The following is an 8,245-nucleotide window of genomic DNA, read 5'->3' on the forward strand; positions in this document are numbered from 1 at the left end:
CAACTACCTACTTTTATATTCAGAATAAAAAAATTATCTGCCAGTCAAACCAATTTCTTTATATATATATATATATATATATATATATATATATATATATATATATATATATATATATATATATATATATATATATATATATATATATATATAGATAGATAGATAGATAGATAGATAGATAGATAGATAGATAGATAGATAAATAGATAGATAGATATAGATATTATTTACTTATCGATATATCTACTTCTTGTTTACAAGGTAGTAAGTGATGTCCACCAAATCGTGTGATCAAATATATCATTCAACAAGCTTTTTCTTTGGATCCAAAAGTGTCCTAAGCTTGACACAGCGAAACCTTGAATTTTATTACGTATGTAATCAAGCTAGCAGCAAAAACACATTACAGTGCTTGAACAACGAATATCCAACATTTTCTCCCTAATACATTCGCTTCTCTCTCTCTCTCTCTCTCTCTCTCTCTCTCTCTCTCTCTCTCTCTCTCTCTCTCTCTCTCTCTCTCTCAAAGAAAAAGCAAAAAAAAAAAAAAAAATCGAAATAGCTAAGAATAAATTAATTTGTGACGGAAATGCATCTCAGAATTACTCCAAAGGCATCAAAATCTAAAAGGAAAGCTTTTTTTTTTTTTTTCATATTCTCTTTCCTGTCCTTTAACGGCAGTAACCAGATACCTTTCCTGCCCTTTACACTCAAGAACCGTCATATCCTTCCACAACCTAAACCTCCTCCCACTTAATATGATTCAGGCTTCCCCTCCCTCCCGTCCAGCCACCTGCTGCAGACATTCCCGACCTCGAGACCATCCTGTTTTTCCCGCCGCCTACCGAGCAACAACATACACAAGAACATGGGCCAATATGCTTCCAGTTTTTCCCGAGTCCCACAGTTACCTCCATCGCCTAGAATACTGGACGCAAAAACAGGAGCAAGATCTAATCACTCTAAGCCCGGTAATGACAGGGTGCGGCGGCTTGTCTATCTTGGAAAATGTGGAAACGATTGAAACTAAGTAAATAAATGTCTTCACTCCCTCGCACCTTGCTGACGCGGCTAATGCGAGCGATCTTGTCAACCTGTTCCGGAGAGTTTAAGAACTTGGTGGTTCTTCAAAGATACTACTACTACTACTACTACTACTACTACTACTACTACTACTACTACTACTACTACTGCTACTACTATTAGGACAAATCACTAAAACATTGCTTACATACTAAGCTATAAAATTTTGACCGAAAATAAGTGAAACCTTTCTTTCATGTATACGGTTTGTCGGTCAGTCAGTCACTCATTCAGTTAGTCAATTAGTTGGGGAATCACACAGTCAGTTAGTTTCTGATTGCTTAGTAAGTCGGCTAGTTTGTGAGTGAGTGAGTTAGTTATGTTGTCACATATTCACTCATTCACTCAGTTCTCGTTAGCTACGTAGCTGGTTAGTTAGTTAGTTAGTTCGGTAGGTATATAGGTAGCGGGTAGGTAGGTAAGTAGGCAGGTAGGTAAGTCAGGCAGTAGGTAGTTCGCACACTTAATGGAGCTACGGCAAACCTCGTGGACCAAGGATAACAGATAAAGAAAAGAAACCTTGGCCATATACCCTACGGTGAGGCTGCGGCGGGTGGGAAGGCCCGTTACAGGAAGGCCCTGCACGTAATACCGCTGCTAGGGGAGCCGCTGTGGCCTAAATGCAGCATCGGGTTGCAGCCTTCAGACAGCTTCCAGATAAGATACATTTGCCCCGCCTTGACGCGAGGGTGCTCAGGTGTGGACAGGTGTAAACTAATACTTTCGCTAATAACATGGTAAGTTGTGAGTTCCCGTTTCAGAATGGTGAGAGATGACCGTGATATTTAGCGTCATTAAGTCAATCAGTCAGCAAATCAATCATTTCATTAGTCGTTCATTCAATAAAGTTTACTGTAAGGCTCAAATTACGAGACTAGAACACTAAGACTCATGATAAAAGGATTTAATTATGTGGTGGTAGTGTTAAAGGAATTATATGCTTGTCACTCTTCATTATTCTCCACACGTGCGCTTACGTTGTGTCATTTCTCTCTCTCTCTCTCTCATCCTGACAGCACAACCTCACAGCATCTATTTTTAATCAGACGCCCACAAATTCTCTCAGATGTCGCGGCTCATGAACTTAGTCAAACAATCCTTTCTAAATCAGACAGAAGGTAATGAGTCCCGTACAAATATTATGGCGACGCGCTGCCACATCGCTAACAGGCATACACACCAAGCAACCCAGCGGTACTAAAAGCAAACTGTGCTTAGAAGAATTATGAAGGAAGATAAGACCCGCCGTTGTCGTTATTGTTCCAGTGGAATAAATAATCACACTGGATAGATTTATTGAAGCAAGGGGCTGGCGTGAGGTGGAACGCTTTTGTCTTGTGTAAATTTATGAACCAACCCTTCCTGCGCAGCCTATCCTCTCGTCCTCCCAATCTTAATAGAGCTTTTAAAAGACCGAAATAAATTAGCTATAAGAGAGGGTTGTAGATGTCAAGTTATCATTATACTATGCAGTCAATGTGGCGGCTTTAAAAAGTATATCAAACGCATTTTTGGACATGGGTAATAAGCGGAGACAGATGAATGTGCATTATAGAGGGACTTCCTTGTGGAGGCCTCCCGTTCTTGCATTTTCACGAAGCATAAGAGAAAAGGTGGGAGGTCAGAGCCACGAAAGTTAATTTTCTTCTTCCTCTCCCCCTCTTCGTTCACCCTTGAGGAGGAGAGGAGGAAAGACCGTTGACCTTTGGATGTTGCAGGCGGCAAAAATTAAAGGGGAAGGAAGAGGAGGAGGAGGAGGAGGAGGAAGAGGAGGAGGAGGGAGACGGCTTTCCCTTAACAGTTATACGAGATACTTATATGTTTCTGATGCAAGAAAATGTACGAGAATAGTGGTGCATGCGTACGAAATTCTATTAAGGAAATTGTTAATATGCAGGTATTTACGAGTGTGTGTGCCAAGAAAGTGAATTTATACCACGAGCTGTATGCATGCGTGGTGGAAGAAAAAAATATGTAAGAACGTAGATATGTACTTCCAAACTGATTTCATATTTTTTTTTTCCTATATCGAATGAGCACGTGTATTAGACAGTACATGAGTTTATTTGTTTATTCATTTATTACTGTGTGTTTTTCTACATTAAGACACGACAGACCAAGGACAACAACAAAAAAAAAAGTAAATAAATAAATAAAATGAAATAAAAACACCAAATGACAAACACATAAAAGAAAGAGAGAGAGAGAGAGAGAGAGAGAGAGAGAGAGAGAGAGAGAGAGAGAGAGAGAGAGAGAGAGAGAGAGAGAGAGAGAGAGAGAGAAAACTGACACTAAAATATTAATAACTGATCACAAGGTTGGTTAGTTTTAGACTCCGAGGTGCTCTGATGGCTTCGTAACTCCCTTTTGGACCGAGTTTAGGTCATAGGATAACAGGGAGGTAATATGTATATAGCATGTATGTATGGATGTATGGATGGATGGATAAATAGATGGATGGAAGGTTGCTGGTCAGTAAGTTATCTGTACATCTATTTTTCTGTCGGTATGTCTATTTATCTACCTATCTATCTATCTACATACCTCCTTATCTATCTTTCTCTATACCCATCTATCTATCTATCTATCTATCTATCTATCTATCTATCTATCTATCTATCTATCTATCTATCAACAACCCATATTCCTGCGTACTCTTATAACATATTGGTAAAAGTCTGTTTTATCTACCTACGTATATACCTACCTACCTATCTACCTATCTATCTCTATACCCATCCATCCACCAATCTATCTATCTATCTATCTGTCTATCTACTTAACAATCCATCTCCCTGCGTACACTCAGAGCAGGTAGGTAAAGGTAAGTAGCAAGGTATCGTAAACGCAAGTTCCTGAAGCGACTCCAACAACTCCTTCAGGAAACAAAGATTTACGTACGATAATTGCATCCCTTCCCCCAGTCCTCCTCCTCCCACCCCGCCACAAGTTCCCAAAATATAAATTATGTTTCCTACGTCCCACACACACACACACACACACACACACACATCACGGGAGGGAGAAGAAGGCGAAGAAAAAGTTCCACAGTATAATAATCTCTTAAATATGACCTCCTTTCCATTAAGAGTGTCGCAAAACCTTGTTACTTTACGTCTTAACTGTTAGTCTCAAGCTGGCGAGGAGGGCTGGGGGGGGGGATAGACAAGCTTGGAAGGATGGCGGTGAGGAAAGGGAAGGGAAGGTGAGGGAAGAGAACGAGGGAAAGAGGAAAGAAAAAGGAAAGGAGATAAGGAGGAGCGAAGAGGGACGAGGAAAACAACATTATAGAAGAAGGAAAGAGGAGAGAAGAAGGAAAGAAAAGAGAAAGGAGGACAGAGAAGAGAAAGGGAGACGAGAAAGGGAAAAACTGAGGAAAGAGGAGAGACTGACAGAAGAACAGGGAATAGAAGGAAATGAGAAAGGGGAAAATGGAAGGAAAGAAAGAGAAGGAAGTGGAAAGGGGAAAATGAAGGAAGGAGAGAGAAACTGAATGAAAGAGTGAGTAGGAGAGATGGAGAGGAAAGGAAGAAGGGAAAGGAGAGGAAGGGAGGATGCACGGGGGCGGTTGGCGGTCTTGTTCCCTTCCTTTCCTCACTCCGCCCCCTCCCCCCCGCAGCGCCTGGCCAGTCTCAGAATAGATATCGTTTGCACGCAATCAATACTGGTGAGATAAACGATATAGAATTAACAACGGGAATGGGAGAATATTTCTTTCTATCTTCACTTCGAGAAATAGAAAGAGAGAGAAAAAGATAAATAAAATAAAGTTAAAAGTATTACAAGGCTGAGTCGTACAAAAATAGTTATAAATATAGCAGAGTATGGAATTAGCGACAAAAAAAAAAAGTAAATGAAGTAAAAATCTACCTATCTAAAAAAAAAAATAAAAAAAAAAAATAAAAAATAATAATACTAATAATAATAACAATAATAATAATAATAATAATAATAATAATAATAATTCACCTATCTATCTATGTATATAACAGGCTGGCAATCTCACACGGGGTGGCCCAGACAAGGCACCATACATTCACACGCACATTCACCCTAACCCTCGTCTCTCCCCGGTGGAAAGGGAAAGTCTCGTGGCCCAACGTACCGCACCCCAAAACAAAGAATAAAAATAATAATAATAAACAAGTGAAATAAACAGATAATGCCATGATATGACATTATTTGTTTATTTAATTTGTTTATCACAGCAAGGAGGCAGTGGTGGCGGTGGTCGAGTAGGCGTTTTGAGGTGGTGGATGTGACGGTGTTTGTAGTTCTATATTTAGTTGTATATAATATTACTTGACCACACCGCCACTGCCTTCTTGCTGTGCTAATCAAGAACAAATAAAGAAAGATTAAAAAAAAAAAAAAAATAACGTAGTACGAGGTCAGCAAATTGCGTGGTGCCATATTAAATGTCAGGAAAGACAAGAGTGAAGACAAGAAAGACACCGATCCACAAAAAAAAAATAAAATAAATAAATAGATAAAAAATAAAAGATAAATAAATAGATAAATAAATAAATAAATAAATAAAAATAAAATAAATAAAAAATAATAATAAATAAAAAAATAAAATGAATATATAAAGTAATGAACTGTAAATCCAATCATAATGACATGATGAATAAATAAAAATGTGAATGTTGTTGTTGTTGTTGTTGTTGTTGTTGTTGTTGTTGTTGTTGTTGTTAGAACATAAGAACATAAAGAAAATAATGAAAGCCGCAAGAAGCCGTCAAGCCTACACGTAGCAGTCCTTGCATGAAACATACCTATTTACTTCCACCTCTCATCCCCATTCATTAATTTGTCTAATCTTGTAGTAGTAGTAGTAGTAGTAGTAGTAGTAACTGCAGGAGAAAAAGTAGTAGTAGAAACAACAACAACAACAACAACAACAACAACAACAACAACAACGACGACGACGACGACGACGACAACAACAACAACAACAACAACAACAACAACAACAACAACAACAACATAACAGGTAATCTTGTTTTTACGGTGTTCTGATGTTTACGGTCCATCAGCACTGAAGGAGACAAGGGTGACGATTTGAGGCAGGGCGCGGCAGCCTTTCCTTCGTGGCATTTAACCTATTGGGAGGCGGGAAGGCGGCTCAGTGGCAGCCCATGGAGGAGGTGGAAGGTCGCGTGCTCCTACAGACACGTGGCATGGGTGAGAGTGGTAGGGGGTAGGGGAGGTGTTGCCTAACCTGACCCGCTACTATTACTGTTACTTCGTCTTTTCTTCTCTCCTCCTGACTTCTTTATCTAATTCTCTTTCTCGGTTCTTTTTTATTTTTTTTTATTTTACGGTTTGTTTGATTATTTATGGATGTCTTTGTTTTCTTTATTTAGTATAGCTCATTTAATCCTTTCTTCCTCAGCACCTTATCTTTATTTTTTCTCTTACTGTTTATTTGTTTACTATGTTTATTTTCTTTATTTATCATATCTCTTTTGTTCCTTTCTTATAATTTTCCTCGCCTTATTTCGTCTTTCCATCTTCCCTTCACTGATTTTTCTCTCCTTTCCTTATCTCCCCTTTTTATTGTTTTCAGCCACGTATTTGTCTCTGATTCTTTCTGCTCCTTCCTGCTGTCTGCAATAATTTTCTCTTTCTCCCATTTACTCCATTTTCTCTCGTTCCTTATTCACTTCTTTCCCTTAATTCACCTTCTCACAATCTTTTCTTGTTTTTTTTTCTTTCTTTTACCAAATTTCTTGTTCTCATCTGCCTTGCTCATCCTTCCATTTCATCCTTTAAACTATTATATCATCTATTATCTCACTCACTACTTCCCGCCTCACCTCTCTACCACTTTTTCTGCACACCTTCCACCTTCCCATCATTCTTGACCCACCACCTCATCTCCCACAACCTCCAATTCGATCTGTAACTTTGCTTCCTGCTCAGTTCTTGCACGATTCTTTCATCCATTTCTCCTCTCCCTCCTTGCACCATTTTCTTGTTGTTCCTATCGCCTCGTTCTACCACTCAAATTTTCAAAGATCTTAACCTCACCCAATAACTTTGCTTCATTCATTTTTCCTCTCCTTGCATTATATTGCCGTATCAGCAGTCTTGCCCGACCACCAAATTCTCTTGGTTCTTCTTCCCCACGACTATATTTCGATCCTCATTTGTTTTTGCGTTCTTTTTTCCATCCCCCTCATGCAGCCTCCTCCTCCCACGATCCTGTCTTTCGCGTGCCTTCTCAGTCACTTTTCCTTTCTGCTCACTGACCTTCCCTCCTCCAGTTCCTTAACCTCTTCATTGCGATGACTTCTAAAACTTAAGGTCTGGTGCAAGCGTGGTAAGAACATAAGAAGAACATAAGGAAACAAAGGAAGCTGCAAGAAGTCATCAGGCCTATCTGACGCATGCCTAGGTACTTATTTCTATAGTCTCCTCTTAAATTTTCTTAATGACTCGGCATTAACAACCTTATTACAGTCTTCTCCATTATTCTACCACTGTATTTGAAAACCATTTCCTCCGTAGCTTTGACCTATTACTTCTTGCCTGTAGCACACTCACTCCCTCTTCCATCTACTTTCCCGTTCAACCACTTTTCCTTTCCATTCCGTAATATTCACTTTCCTTCACTTCATTCACACCATCACACATTCACCAACTCCTTTTTCCCATCCACTACTTTCCCTCTCGACTTCCACACACCCGCAGCTGCTCTAGCCCTCCGCCTTATTCTCATCACGTGCACGCCAACCAGAACCAGGCAGGCCTCGTGTGGGCGGGTCGCTCGAGCATTAACTTACTACTACTTGAATTTATTCCTGATTTTATACGATATTATTCTTGTGTGCGGCGATTAGAGGCGTGTGAGTGAGGTATTCTGGTTTCCTGGGGGAGACAAGTAGGAGGAAGAGGAAGAAAAGAAGAGGATGAAAATATAGGAGGATGATGAAGACGAGAACAGAAATAATAATGATAATAACAATAATAAGAAGAAGGAGAGGTAGGAAGAAAGGTAAGGAGATGAAAAGGGAGTAAAGAGAGGAAAGAAAGAAGGAAGGAAGAGAGGAAAAGAAAGGATACGATAGGATAGTGAGAAAGAGGAGAGGGACAACAAGGATGAGATGAAAGAAAAGTAAGAAAGGAACAGTAAGGGAAAGGTAGGTTGGGAGAA

Source organism: Scylla paramamosain, chromosome 20, assembly GCF_035594125.1.
Source record: "Scylla paramamosain isolate STU-SP2022 chromosome 20, ASM3559412v1, whole genome shotgun sequence".
Lineage (NCBI taxonomy): Eukaryota > Metazoa > Arthropoda > Malacostraca > Decapoda > Portunidae > Scylla > Scylla paramamosain.